This window comes from Leiobunum rupestre, chromosome 8 (assembly GCF_980474605.1).
Source record: "Leiobunum rupestre chromosome 8, qqLeiRupe1.1.hap1, whole genome shotgun sequence".
Classification (NCBI taxonomy): domain Eukaryota; kingdom Metazoa; phylum Arthropoda; class Arachnida; order Opiliones; family Sclerosomatidae; genus Leiobunum; species Leiobunum rupestre.
Window position 1 is genome coordinate 46,608,202 of NC_143391.1, and position 16,340 is coordinate 46,624,541.

Here is a 16,340-nt window from a genome sequence, read left to right on the forward strand (position 1 = left end):
GATATTATTCAATAGTTGAAAAGATAATATTCCCTTCTAGTTGAAAAGATAATATTCCCTTCTAGTTTAAAAGATAATATTCCCTTCTAGTTGAAAAGATATTATTAAGTAGTTGAAAAGATATTACTCATCAATAGTTGAAAAGATATTATTCAGTATTTGAAAAGATATTACTCATCAATAGTTGAAAAGATATTATTAATCAATAGTTGAAAAGATATTATTAATCAATAGTTGAAAAAATATTATTACCTTATCGTTGAAAAGATATTATTCCCTTATCGTTGAAAAGATATTATTCAGTATTTGAAAAGATATTATTCAGTATTTGAAAAGATATTATTCAGTATTTGAAAAGATATTATTCAGTATTTGAAAAGATATTATTCAGTATTTGAAAAGATATTATTCTGTATTTGAAAAGATATTATTCAGTATTTGAAAAGATATTATTCAGTATTTGAAAAGATATTATTCAGTATTTGAAAAGATATTATTCAGTAGTTGAAAATATATTATTCAGTATTTGAAAAGATATTGCTCATCAATTGTTGAAAAGATATAACTCATCAATAGTTGAAAAGATATTGTTACCTTGTAGTTGAAAAGATTTTATTCAAAAAGATTTTATTCAAAAAGATTTTATTCAAAAAGATTTTATTCAAAAAGATTTTATTCAAAAAGATTTTATTCAAAAAGATTTTATTCAAAAAGATTTTATTCAAAAAGATTTTATTCAAAAAGATTTTATTCAAAAATATTTTATTCAAAAAGATATTATTCAAAAAGAGTTTATTCAAAAAGATTTTATTCAGTAGTTGAAAAAATATTATTCAGTAGTGAAAAAATATTATTCAGTAGTTGAAAAAATATTATTCAGTAGTTGAAAAAATATTATTCGGTAGTTGAAAAGATATTATTCAGTATTTGAATAAAAACTTGTTGAGGTTAACGGTAATAGTTAGTGTAGGGAGCTGTTGGCTCGAACTTGTGGCTTGCAAGGCTTGTCACCACCCTCCTACGCATTATAACCCGGCCACCTGAATTATTAAAAAAGATTTTATTCAAAAAGATTTTATTCAAAAAGATTTTATTCAAAAAGATTTTATTCAAAAAGATTTTATTCAAAAAGATTTTATTCAAAAAGATTTTATTCAAAAAGATTTTATTCAAAAAGATTTTATTCAAAAAGATTTTATTCAAAAAGATTTTATTCAAAAAGATTTTATTCAAAAAGATTTTATTCAAAAAGATTTTATTCAAAAAGATTTTATTCAAAAAGATTTTATTCAAAAAGATTTTATTCAAAAAGATTTTATTCAAAAAGATTTTATTCAAAAAGATTTTATTCAAAAAGATATTATACAGTAGTTGAAAAGATATTATTCAGTATTTGAAAAGATATTACTCATCAATAGTTGAAAAGATATTATTCAGTATTTGAAAAGATATTATTCAGTATTTGAAAAGATATTACTCATCAATAGTTGAAAAGATATTACTCATCAATAGTTGAAAAAATATTACTCATCAATAGTTGAAAAGATATTACTCATCAATAGTTGAAAAGATATTACTCATCAATAGTTGAAAAGATATTGCTCATCAATAGTTGAAAAGATATTGCTCATCAATAGTTGAAAAGATATTACTCGTCAATAGTTGAAAAGATATTACTCATCAATAGTTGAAAAGATATTACTCATCAATAGTTGAAAAGATATTACTCATCAATAGTTGAAAAGATATTACTCATCAATAGTTGAAAAGATATTACTCATCAATAGTTGAAAAGATATTACTCATCAATAAATAAAAAGATATTACTCATCAATAGTTTAAAAAATATTACTCATCAATAGTTGAAAAGATATTACTCATCAATAGTTGAAAAGATATTACTCATCAATAGTTGAAAAGATATTACTCATCAATAGTTGAAAAGATATTACTCATCAATAGTTGAAAAGATATTACTCATCAATAGTTGAAAAGATATTACTCATCAATAGTTGAAAAGATATTACTCATCAATAGTTGAAAAGATATTACTCATCAATAGTTGAAAAGATATTACTCATCAATAGTTGAAAAGATATTACACATCAATAGTTGAAAAGATATTACTCATCAATAGTTGAAAAGATATTACTCATCAATAGTTGAAAAGATATTACACATCAATAGTTGAAAAGATATTACTCATCAATAGTTGAAAAGATATTACTCATCAATAAATGAAAAGATATTATTCAGTAGTTGAAAAGATATTATTCAGTAGTTGAAAAAAGATATTATTCAGTAGTTGAAAAGATATTATTCAGTAGTTGAAAAGATATTATTCTGTATTTGAAAAGATATTATTCAGAAGTTGAAAAGATATTATTCAGTAGTTGGAAAGATATTATTCAGAAGTTGAAAAGATGTTATTCAGTAGTTGGAAAGATATTATTCAATAGTTGAAAAGATAATATTCCCTTCTAGTTGAAAAGATAATATTCCCTTCTAGTTTAAAAGATAATATTCCCTTCTAGTTGAAAAGATATTATAAAGTAGTTGAAAAGATATTACTCATCAATAGTTGAAAAGATATTATTCAGTATTTGAAAAGATATTACTCATCAATAGTTGAAAAAATATTATTCCCTTATCGTTGAAAAGATATTATTCCCTTATCGTTGAAAAGATATTATTCAGTATTTGAAAAGATATTATTCAGTATTTGAAAAGATATTATTCAGTATTTGAAAAGATATTATTCAGTATTTGAAAAGATATTATTCAGTATTTGAAAAGATATTATTCTGTATTTGAAAAGATATTATTCAGTATTTGAAAAGATATTATTCAGTATTTGAAAAGATATTATTCAGTATTTGAAAAGATATTATTCAGTAGTTGAAAATATATTATTCAGTATTTGAAAAAATATTGCTCATCAATTGTTGAAAAGATATAACTCATCAATAGTTGAAAAGATATTGTTACCTTGTAGTTGAAAATATTTTATTCAAAAAGATTTTATTCAAAAAGATTTTATTCAAAAAGATTTTATTCAAAAAGATTTTATTCAAAAAGATTTTATTCAAAAAGATTTTATTCAAAAAGATTTTATTCAAAAATATTTTATTCAAAAAGATATTATTCAAAAAGAGTTTATTCAAAAAGATTTTATTCAGTAGTTGAAAAAATATTATTCAGTAGTTGAAAAAATATTATTCAGTAGTTGAAAAAATATTATTCAGTAGTTGAAAAAATATTATTCGGTAGTTGAAAAGATATTATTCAGTATTTGAATAAAAACTTGTTGAGGTTAACGGTAATAGTTAGTGTAGGGAGCTGTTGGCTCGAACTTGTGGCTTGCAAGGCTTGTCACCACCCTCCTACGCATTATAACCCGGCCACCTGAATTATTAAAAAAGATTTTATTCAAAAAGATTTTATTCAAAAAGATTTTATTCAAAAAGATTTTATTCAAAAAGATTTTATTCAAAAAGATTTTATTCAAAAAGATTTTATTCAAAAAGATTTTATTCAAAAAGATTTTATTCAAAAAGATTTTATTCAAAAAGATTTTATTCAAAAAGATTTTATTCAAAAAGATTTTATTCAAAAAGATTTTATTCAAAAAGATTTTATTCAAAAACATTTTATTCAAAAAGATTTTATTCAAAAAGATTTTATTCAAAAAGATTTTATTCAAAAAGAGTTTATTCAAAAAGAGTTTATTCAGTAGTTGAAAAAATATTATTAAGTAGTTGAAAAAATATTATTCAGTAGTTGAAAAAATATTATTCAGTAGTTGAAAAAATATTATTCAGTAGTTGAAAAAATATTATTCAGTAGTTGAAAAGATATTATTCAGTAGTTGAAAATATATTATTCAGTAGTTGAAAATATATTATTCAGTATTTGAAAAGATATTGCTCATCAATTGTTGAAGAGATATTACTCATCAATAGTTGAAAAGATATTGTTCCCTTGTAGTTGAAAAGATTTTATTCAAAAAGATTTTATTCAAAAAGATTTTATTCAAAAAGATTTTATTCAAAAAGATTTTATTCAAAAAGATTTTAATCAACAAGATTTTATTCAAAAAGATTTTATTCAAAAAGATTTTATTCAAAAAGATTTTATTCAAATAGATTTTATTCAAAAAGATTTTATTCAAAAAGATTTTATTCAAAAAGATTTTATTCAAAAAGATTTTATTCAAAAAGATTTTATTCAAAAAGATTTTATTGAAAAAGATTTTATTCAAAAAGATTTTATTCAAACAGATTTAATTCAAAAGATTTTATTCAAAAAGATTTTATTCAAAAAGATTTTATTCAAAAAGATTTTAATCAAAAAGATTTTATTCAAAAAGATTTTATTCCAAAAGATTTTATTCAAAAAGATTTTATTCAAAAAGATTTTATTCAAAAAGATTTTAATCAAAAAGATTTTATTCAAAAAGATTTTATTCAAAAAGATCTTATTCAAAAAGATTTTATTCAAAAAGATTTTATTCAAAAAGATTTTATTCAAAAAGATTTTATTCAAAAAGATTTTATTCAAAAAGATTTTATTCAAAAAGATTTTATTCAAAAAGATTTTATTCAAAAAGATTTTATTCAAAAAGATTTTATTCAAAAAGAGTTTATTCAAAAAGATTTTATTCAGTAGTTGAAAAGATATTATTCAGCAGTTGAAAAGATATTATTCAGTAGTTGAAAAGATATCATTCAGTATTTGAAAAAGATTTTATTCAAAAAGATTTTATTCAAAAAGATTTTATTCAAAAAGATTTTATTCGAAAAGATTTTATTCAAAAAGATTTTATTCAAAAAGATTTTATTCAAAAAGAATATATTCAAAAAGATATTATTCAGTAGTTGAAAAGATATTACTCATCAATAGTTGAAAAGATATTATTCCCTTGTCGTTGAAAAGATATTATTCAGTATTTGAAAAGATATTACTCATCAATAGTTGAAAAGATATTATTCAGTATTTGAAAAGATATTACTCATCAATAGTTGAAAAGATATTACTCATCAATAGTTGAAAAGATATTATTCAATAGTTGAAAAGATATTATTCAGTAGTTGAAAAGATATTACTCAGTAGTTGAAAATATATTATTCAGTATTTGAAAATATATTATTCAGTATTTGAAAAGATATTGCTCATCAATTGTTCAAAAGATATTACTCATCAATAGTTGAAAAGATATTGTTCCCTTGTAGTTGAAAAGATTTTATTCAAAAAGATTTTATTCAAAAAGATTTTATTCAAAAAGATTTTAATCAACAAGATTTTATTCAAAAAGATTTTATTCAAAAAGATTTTATTCAAAAAGATTTTATTCAAAAAGATTTTATTCAAAAAGATTTTATTCAAAAAGATTTTATTCAAAAAGATTTTATTCAAAAAGATTTTATTCAAAAAGATTTTATTCAAAAAGATTTTATTCAAAAAGATTTTATTCAAAAAGATTTTATTCAAAAAGATTTTATTCAAAAAGATTTTATTCAGTACTTGAAAAAATATTATTCAGTAGTTGAAAAAATATTATTCAGTAGTTGAAAGATATTATTCAGTATTTAAATAAAAACTTGTTGAGGTTAACGGTAATAGTTAGTGTAGGGAGCTGTTGGCTCGAACTTGTGGCATGCAGGGCTTTTCACCACCCTCCTACGCATTATAACCCGGCCACCTGAATTAAAGGCTTCAAAAGTCGCTTGATGACTTAGGCCTAAGGTGGTGCCTTGGGTATTAGCCTAGCTGATTATTATTATTATTATTATTATTATTATTATATTATTCAGTATTTGAAAAGATATTACTCATCAATAGTTGAAAATATATTATTCCCTTGCAGTTGAAAAGATATTATTCAGTAGTTGAAAAGATATTACTCATTAATTGTTGAAAAAATATTATTCCCTTGTCGGTGAAAAGATAGTATTCAGTATTTGAAAAGATATTGCTCATCAATAGTTGAAAAGATATTACTCATCAATAGTTGAAAAGAGATTATTCAGTATTTGAAAAGATATTACTCAGTATTTGAAAAGATATTACTCATCAATAGTTGAAAAGATATTATTCAGTAGTTGAATAGATATTATTCAGTAGTTGAATAGATATTATTCAGAAGTGGAATAGATATTATTTAGTATTTGAAAAGATATTGCTCATCAATAGTTGAAAATATATTATTCAGTAGTTGAAAAGATATTACTCATTAATTGTTGAAAGAATATTATTCAATTGTCGTTGAAAAGATATTATTCAGTATTTGAAAAGATATTACTCATCAATAGTTGAAAAGATATTACTCATTAATAGTTGAAAAGATATTACTCATCAGTAGTTGAAAAAATATTACTCCTTGTCGTTGAAAAAATATTATTCCCTTGTAGTTGAAAAGATTTTATTCAAAAAGATTTTATTCAAAAAGATTTTATTCAAAAAGAGTTTATTCAAAAAGATTTTATTTAAAAAGATTTTATTCAGTAGTTGAAAAAATATTATTCAGTAGTTGAAAAGATATTATTCAGTATTTGAAAAGATATTGCTCATCAATTGTTGAAAAGATATTACTCATCAATAGTTAAAAAGATATTGTTCCCTTGTAGTTGAAAAGATTTTATTCAAAAAGATTTTATTCAAAAAGATTTTATTCAAAAAGATTTTATTCAAAAAGATTTTATTCAAAAAGATTTTATTCAAAAAGATTTTATTCAAAAGATTTTATTCAAAAAGATTTTATTCAAAAAGATTTTATTCAAAAAGATTTTATTCAAAAAAATTTTAATCAAAAAGATTTTATTCAAAAAGATTTTATTCAAAAAGATTTTATTCAAAAGATTTTATTCCAAAAGATTTTATTCAAAAAGATTTTATTCAAAAAGATTTTAATCAAAAAGATTTTATTCAAAAAGATTTTAATCAAAAAGATTTTATTCAAAAAGATTTTATTCAAAAAGATTTTATTCAAAAAGATTTTATTCAAAAAGATTTTATTCAAAAAGATTTTATTCAAAAAGATTTTATTCAAAAAGATTTTATTCAAAAAGATTTTATTCAAAAAGATTTTATTCAAAAAGATTTTATTCGAAAAGATTTTATTCGAAAAGATTTTATTCGAAAAGATTTTATTCGAAAAGATTTTTTTCGAAAAGATTTTATTCGAAAAGATTTTATTCGAAAAGATTTTATTCAAAAAGATTTTATTCAAAAAGATTTTATTCAAAAAGATTTTATTCAAAAAGATTTTATTCAAAAAGATTTTATTCAAAAAGATTTTATTCAAAAAGATTTTATTCAAAAAGATTTTATTCAAAAAGATTTTATTCAAAAAGATTTTAATCAAAAAGATTTTATTCAAAAAGATTTTAATCAAAAAGATTTTATTCAAAAAGATTTTATTCAAAAAGATTTTATTCAAAAAGATTTTATTCAAAAAGATTTTATTCAAAAAGATTTTATTCAAAAAGATTTTATTCAAAAAGTTTTTATTCGAAAAGATTTTATTCGAAAAGATTTTATTCGAAAAGATTTTATTCGAAAAGATTTTTTTCGAAAAGATTTTATTCGAAAAGATTTTATTCGAAAAGATTTTATTCAAAAAGATTTTATTCAAAAAGATTTTATTCAAAAAGATTTTATTCAAAAAGATTTTATTCAAACAGATTTTATTCAAACAGATTTTATTCAAAAAGATTTTATTCAAAAAGATTTTATTCAAAAAGATTTTATTCAAAAAGATTTTATTCAAAAAGATTTTATTCAAAAAGATTTTATTCAAAAAGATTTTATTCAAAAAGATTTTATTCAAAAAGATTTTATTCAAAAAGATTTTATTCAAAAAGATTTTATTTAAAAAGATTTTATTCAAAAAGATATTATTCAAAAACAGTTTATTCAAAAAGATTTTATTCAGTAGTTGAAAAAATATTATTCAGTAGTTGAAAAAATATTATTCAGTAGTTGAAAAAATATTATTCAGTAGTTGAAAAGATATTATTCAGTATTTGAATAAAACCTTGTTGAGGTTAACGGTAATAGAAAGTGTAGGGAGCTGTTGGCTCGAACTTGTGGCATGCAGGGCTTGTCACCACCCTCCTACGCATTATAACCCGGCCACCTGAATTATTCAAAAAGATTTTATTCAAAAAGATTTTATTCAAAAAGATTTTATTCAAAAAGATTTTATTCAAAAAGATTTTATTCAAAAAGATTTTATTCAAAAAGATTTTATTCAAAAAGATTTTATTCAAAAAGATTTTATTCAAAAAGATTTTATTCAAAAAGATTTTATTCAAAAAGATTTTATTCAAAAAGATTTTATTCAAAAAGATTTTATTCAAAAAGATTTTATTCAAAAAGATTTTATTCAAAAAGATTTTATTCAAAAAGATTTTATTCAAAAAGGTTTTATTCAAAAAGATTTTATTCAAAAAGATTTTATTCAAAAAGATTTTATTCAAAAAGATTTTATTCAGTAGTTGAAAAGATATTACTCATCAATAGTTGAAAAGATATTATTCAGTATTTGATAAGATATTACTCATCAATAGTTGAAAAGATATTATTCAGTATTTGAAAAGATATTATACTAATCAATAGTTGAAAAGATATTATTCAGTAGTTGAAAAGATATTATTCAGTAGTTGAATAGATATTATTCAGTATTTGAAAAGATATTGCTCATCAATAGTTGAAAAGATATTATTCAATAGTTGAAAAGATATTATTCAGTAGTTGAAAAGATATTACTCATTAATTGTTGAAAGTTTATTATTCCCTTGTCGTTGAAAAGATATTATTCAGTAGTTGAAAATATATTATTCAGTATTTGAAAAGATATTATTCAGTATTTGAAAAGATATTGCTCATCAATTGTTGAAAAGATATTACTCATCAATAGTTGAAAAGATATTGTTCCCTTGTAGTTGAAAAGATTTTATTCAAAAAGATTTTATTCAAAAAGATTTTATTCAAAAAGATATTATTCAAAAAGAGTTTATTCAAAAAGATTTTATTCAGTAGTTGAAAAAATATTATTCAGTAGTTGAAAAAATATTATTCAGTAGTTGAAAAAATATTATTCAGTAGTTGAAAAAATATTATTCAGTAGTTGAAAAGATATTATTCAGTATTTGAATAAAACCTTGTTGAGGTTAACGGTAATAGTTAGTGTAGGGAGCTGTTGGCTCGAACTTGTGGCATGCAGGGCTTGTCACCACCCTCCTACGCATTATAACACGGCCACCTGAATTATTCAAAAAGATTTTATTAAAAAAGATTTTATTAAAAAAGATTTTATTCAAAAAGATTTTATTCAAAAAGATTTTATCCAAAAAGATTTTATTCAAAAAGATTTTATTAAAAAAGATTTTATTCAAAAAGAGTTTATTCAAAAAGAGTTTATTCAGTAGTTGAAAAAATATTATTAAGTAGTTGAAAAAATATTATTAAGTAGTTGAAAAAATATTATTCAGTAGTTGAAAAAATATTATTCAGTAGTTGAAAAAATATTATTCAGTAGTTGAAAAAATATTATTCAGTAGTTGAAAAGATATTATTCAGTAGTTGAAAATATATTATTCAGTAGTTGAAAATATATTATTCAGTATTTGAAAAGATATTGCTCATCAATTGTTGAAAAGATATTACTCATCAATAGTTGAAAAGATATTGTTCCCTAGTAGTTGAAAATATTTTATTCAAAAAGATTTTATTCAAAAATATTTTTTCAACAAGATTTTATTCAAAAAGATTTTATTCAAAAAAGATTTTATTCAAAAAGATTTTATTCAAAAAGATTTTAATCAACAAGATTTTATTCAAAAAGATTTTATTCAAAAAAATTTTAATCAAAAAGATTTTATTCAAAAAGATTTTATTCAAAAAGATTTTATTCAAAAGATTTTATTCCAAAAGATTTTATTCAAAAAGATTTTATTCAAAAAGATTTTAATCAAAAAGATTTTATTCAAAAAGATTTTAATCAAAAAGATTTTATTCAAAAAGATTTTATTCAAAAAGATTTTATTCAAAAAGATTTTATTCAAAAAGATTTTATTCAAAAAGATTTTATTCAAAAAGATTTTATTCAAAAAGATTTTATTCAAAAAGATTTTATTCAAAAAGATTTTATTCGAAAAGATTTTATTCGAAAAGATTTTATTCGAAAAGATTTTATTCGAAAAGATTTTATTCGAAAAGATTTTTTTCGAAAAGATTTTATTCAAAAAGATTTTATTCAAAAAGATTTTATTCAAAAAGATTTTATTCAAAAAGATTTTATTCAAAAAGATTTTATTCAAAAAGATTTTATTCAAAAAGATTTTATTCAAAAAGATTTTATTCAAAAAGATTTTATTCAAAAAGATTTTAATCAAAAAGATTTTATTCAAAAAGATTTTAATCAAAAAGATTTTATTCAAAAAGATTTTATTCAAAAAGATTTTATTCAAAAAGATTTTATTCAAAAAGATTTTATTCAAAAAGATTTTATTCAAAAAGATTTTATTCAAAAAGATTTTATTCAAAAAGATTTTATTCAAAAAGATTTTATTCGAAAAGATTTTATTCGAAAAGATTTTATTCGAAAAGATTTTATTCGAAAAGATTTTTTTCGAAAAGATTTTATTCAAAAAGATTTTATTCAAAAAGATTTTATTCAAAAAGATTTTATTCAAAAAGATTTTATTCAAAAAGATTTTATTCAAAAAGATTTTATTCAAACAGATTTTATTCAAACAGATTTTATTCAAAAAGATTTTATTCAAAAAGATTTTATTCAAAAAGATTTTATTCAAAAAGATTTTATTCAAAAAGATTTTATTCAAAAAGATTTTATTCAAAAAGATTTTATTCAAAAAGATTTTATTCAAAAAGATTTTATTCAAAAAGATTTTATTCAAAAAGATTTTATTCAAAAAGATTTTATTCAAAAAGATTTTATTTAAAAAGATTTTATTCAAAAAGATATTATTCAAAAACAGTTTATTCAAAAAGATTTTATTCAGTAGTTGAAAAAATATTATTCAGTAGTTGAAAAAATATTATTCAGTAGTTGAAAAAATATTATTCAGTAGTTGAAAAGATATTATTCAGTATTTGAATAAAACCTTGTTGAGGTTAACGGTAATAGAAAGTGTAGGGAGCTGTTGGCTCGAACTTGTGGCATGCAGGGCTTGTCACCACCCTCCTACGCATTATAACCCGGCCACCTGAATTATTCAAAAAGATTTTATTCAAAAAGATTTTATTCAAAAAGATTTTATTCAAAAAGATTTTATTCAAAAAGATTTTATTCAAAAAGATTTTATTCAAAAAGATTTTATTCAAAAAGATTTTATTCAAAAAGATTTTATTCAAAAAGATTTTATTCAAAAAGATTTTATTCAAAAAGATTTTATTCAAAAAGATTTTATTCAAAAAGATTTTATTCAAAAAGATTTTATTCAAAAAGATTTTATTCAAAAAGATTTTATTCAAAAAGATTTTATTCAGTAGTTGAAAAGATATTACTCATCAATAGTTGAAAAGATATTATTCAGTATTTGATAAGATATTACTCATCAATAGTTGAAAAGATATTATTCAGTATTTGAAAAGATATTACTAATCAATAGTTGAAAAGATATTATTCAGTAGTTGAAAAGATATTATTCAGTAGTTGAATAGATATTATTCAGTATTTGAAAAGATATTGCTCATCAATAGTTGAAAAGATATTATTCAATAGTTGAAAAGATATTATTCAGTAGTTGAAAAGATATTACTCATTAATTGTTGAAAGTTTATTATTCCCTTGTCGTTGAAAAGATATTATTCAGTAGTTGAAAATATATTATTCAGTATTTGAAAAGATATTATTCAGTATTTGAAAAGATATTGCTCATCAATTGTTGAAAAGATATTACTCATCAATAGTTGAAAAGATATTGTTCCCTTGTAGTTGAAAAGATTTTATTCAAAAAGATTTTATTCAAAAAGATTTTATTCAAAAAGATATTATTCAAAAAGAGTTTATTCAAAAAGATTTTATTCAGTAGTTGAAAAAATATTATTCAGTAGTTGAAAAAATATTATTCAGTAGTTGAAAAAATATTATTCAGTAGTTGAAAAAATATTATTCAGTAGTTGAAAAAATATTATTCAGTAGTTGAAAAGATATTATTCAGTATTTGAATAAAACCTTGTTGAGGTTAACGGTAATAGTTAGTGTAGGGAGCTGTTGGCTCGAACTTGTGGCATGCAGGGCTTGTCACCACCCTCCTACGCATTATAACACGGCCACCTGAATTATTCAAAAAGATTTTATTAAAAAAGATTTTATTCAAAAAGATTTTATTCAAAAAGATTTTATTCAAAAAGATTTTATCCAAAAAGATTTTATTCAAAAAGATTTTATTAAAAAAGATTTTATTCAAAAAGAGTTTATTCAAAAAGAGTTTATTCAGTAGTTGAAAAAATATTATTAAGTAGTTGAAAAAATATTATTAAGTAGTTGAAAAAATATTATTCAGTAGTTGAAAAAATATTATTCAGTAGTTGAAAAAATATTATTCAGTAGTTGAAAAAATATTATTCAGTAGTTGAAAAGATATTATTCAGTAGTTGAAAATATATTATTCAGTAGTTGAAAATATATTATTCAGTATTTGAAAAGATATTGCTCATCAATTGTTGAAAAGATATTACTCATCAATAGTTGAAAAGATATTGTTCCCTAGTAGTTGAAAAGATTTTATTCAAAAAGATTTTATTCAAAAATATTTTTTCAACAAGATTTTATTCAAAAAGATTTTATTCAAAAAAGATTTTATTCAAAAAGATTTTATTCAAAAAGATTTTAATCAACAAGATTTTATTCAAAAAGATTTTATTCAAAAAGATTTTATTCAAAAAGATTTTATTCAAAAAGATTTTATTCAAAAAGATTTTATTCAAAAAGATTTTTTTCAAAAAGATTTTATTCAAAAAGATTTTATTCAAAAAGATTTTATTCAAAAAGATTTTATTCAAAAAGATTTTATTCAAAAAGATTTTATTCAACAAGATTTTATTCAAAAAGATTTTATTCATCAAGATTTTATTCAAAAAGATTTTATTCATAAAGATTTTATTCAAAAAGATTTTATTCAAAAAGATTTTATTCAAAAAGATTTTATTCAAAAAGATTTTATTCAAAAAGATTTTATTCAAAAAGATTTTATTCAAAAAGATTTTATTCAAAAAGATTTTATTCAAAAAGATTTTATTCAAAAAGATTTTATTCAAAAAGATTTTATTCAAAAAGATTTTATTCAAAAAGATTTTATTCAAAAAGATTTTATTCAAAAAGATTTTATTCAAAAAGAGTTTATTCAAAAAGAGTTTATTCAGTAGTTGAAAAAATATTATTAAGTAGTTGAAAAAATATTATTAAGTAGTTGAAAAAATATTATTCAGTAGTAGAAAAAATATTATTCAGTAGTTGAAAAAATATTATTCAGTAGTTGAAAAGATATTATTCAGTAGTTGAAAATATATTATTCAGTAGTTGAAAATATATTATTCAGTATTTGAAAAGATATTGCTCATCAATTGTTGAAAAGATATTACTCATCAATAGTTGAAAAGATATTGTTCCCTTGTAGTTGAAAAGATTTTATTCAAAAAGATTTTATTCAAAAAGATTTTATTCAAAAAGATTTTATTCAAAAAGATTTTATTCAAAAAGATTTTAATCAACAAGATTTTATTCAAAAAGATTTTATTCAAAAAGATTTTATTCAAAAAGATTTTATTCAAAAAGATTTTATTCAAAAAGATTTTATTCAAAAAGATTTTATTCAAAAAGATTTTATTCAAAAAGATTTTATTGAAAAAGATTTTATTGAAAAAGATTTTATTGAAAAAGATTTTATTCAAAAAGATTTTATTCAAAAAGATTTTATTCAAAAAGATTTTATTCAAAAAGATTTTATTCAAAAAGATTTTATTCAAAAAGATTTTATTCAAAAAGATTTTATTCAGTACTTGAAAAAATATTATTCAGTAGTTGAAAAGATATTACTCATCAATAGTTGAAAAGATATTACTCATCAATAGTTGAAAAGATATTATTCAGTATTTGAAAAGATATTACTCATCAATAGTTGAAAAGATATTATTCAGTAGTTGAAAAGATATTATTCAGTAGTTGAATAGATATTATTCAGTATTTGAAAAGATATTGCTCATCAATAGTTGAAAAGATATTGCTCATCAATAGTTGAAAAGATATTATTCAATAGTTGAAAAGATATTACTCATTAATTGTTGAAAGATTATTATTCCCTTGTCGTTGAAAATATATTATTCAGTAGTTGAAAATATATTATTCATTATTTGAAAAGATATTGCTCATCAATAGTTGAAAAGATATTGTCCCCTTGTAGTTGAAAAGATTTTATTCAAAAAGATTTTATTCAAAAAGATTTTATTCAAAAAGATTTTATTCAAAAAGTTTTTATTCAAAAAGATTTTATTCAAAAAGATTTTATTCAAAAAGATTTTATTCAAAAAGATTTTATTCAAAAAGATTTTATTCAAAAAGATTTTATTCAAAAAGATTTTATTTAAAAAGATTTTATTCAAAAAGATTTTATTCAAAAAGATTTTATTCAAAAAGATTTTATTCAAAAAGAGTTTATTCAAAAAGATTTTATTCAGTACTTGAAAAAATATTATTCAGTAGTTGAAAAAATATTATTCAGTAGTTGAAAAAATATTATTCAGTAGTTGAAAAGATATTATTCAGTATTTAAATAAACACTTGTTGAGGTTAACGGTAATAGTTAGTGTAGTTAGCTGTTGGCTCGAACTTGTGGCATGCAGGGCTTTTCACCACCCTCCTACGCATTATAACCCGGCCACCTGAATTAAAGGCTTCAAAAGTCGCTTGATGACTTAGGCCTAAGGTGGTGCCTTGGGTATTAGCCTAGCTGATTATTATTATTATTATTATTATTATATTATTCAGTATTTGAAAAGATATTACTCATTAATAGTTGAAAAGATATTACTCATCAATAGTTGAAAAGATATTACTCATCAATAGTTGAAAAGATATTACTCATCAATAGTTGAAAAGATATTACTCATCAATAGTTGAAAATATATTATTCCCTTGCAGTTGAAAAGATATTATTCAGTAGTTGAAAAGATATTACTCATTAATTGTTGAAAAAATATTATTCCCTTGTCGGTGAAAAGATAGTATTAAGTATTTGAAAAGATATTGCTAATCAATAGTTGAAAAGATATTACTCATCAATAGTTGAAAAGATATTATTCAGTATTTGAAAAGATATTACTCATCAATTGTTGAAAAGATATTACTCATCAATAGTTGAAAAGATATTGTTCCCTAGTAGTTGAAAAGATTTTATTCAAAAAGATTTTATTCAAAAATATTTTTTCAACAAGATTTTATTCAAAAAGATTTTATTCAAAAAAGATTTTATTCAAAAAGATTTTATTCAAAAAGATTTTAATCAACAAGATTTTATTCAAAAAGATTTTATTCAAAAAGATTTTAATCAACAAGATTTTATTCAAAAAGATTTTATTCAAAAAGATTTTATTCAAAAAGATTTTATTCAAAAAGATTTTATTCAAAAAGATTTTAATCAACAAGATTTTATTCAAAAAGATTTTATTCAAAAAGATTTTATTCAAAAAGATTTTATTCAAAAAGATTTTATTCAAAAAGATTTTATTCAAAAAGATTTTATTCAAAAAGATTTTATTCAAAAAGATTTTATTCAAAAAGATTTTATTCAAAAAGATTTTTTTCAAAAAGATTTTATTCAAAAAGATTTTATTCAAAAAGATTTTATTCAAAAAGATTTTATTCAAAAAGATTTTATTCAAAAAGATTTTATTCAACAAGATTTTATTCAAAAAGATTTTATTCATCAAGATTTTATTCAAAAAGATTTTATTCATAAAGATTTTATTCAAAAAGATTTTATTCAAAAAGATTTTATTCAAAAAGATTTTATTCAAAAAGATTTTATTCAAAAAGATTTTATTCAAAAAGATTTTATTCAAAAAGATTTTATTCAAAAAGATTTTATTCAAAAAGATTTTATTCAAAAAGATTTTATTCAAAAAGATTTTATTCAAAAAGATTTTATTCAAAAAGAGTTTATTCAGTAGTTGAAAAAATATTATTAAGTAGTTGAAAAAATATTATTAAGTAGTTGAAAAAATATTATTCAGTAGTAGAAAAAATATTATTCAGTAGTTGAAAAAATATTATTCAGTAGTTGAAAAGATATTATTCAGTAGTTGAAAATATATTA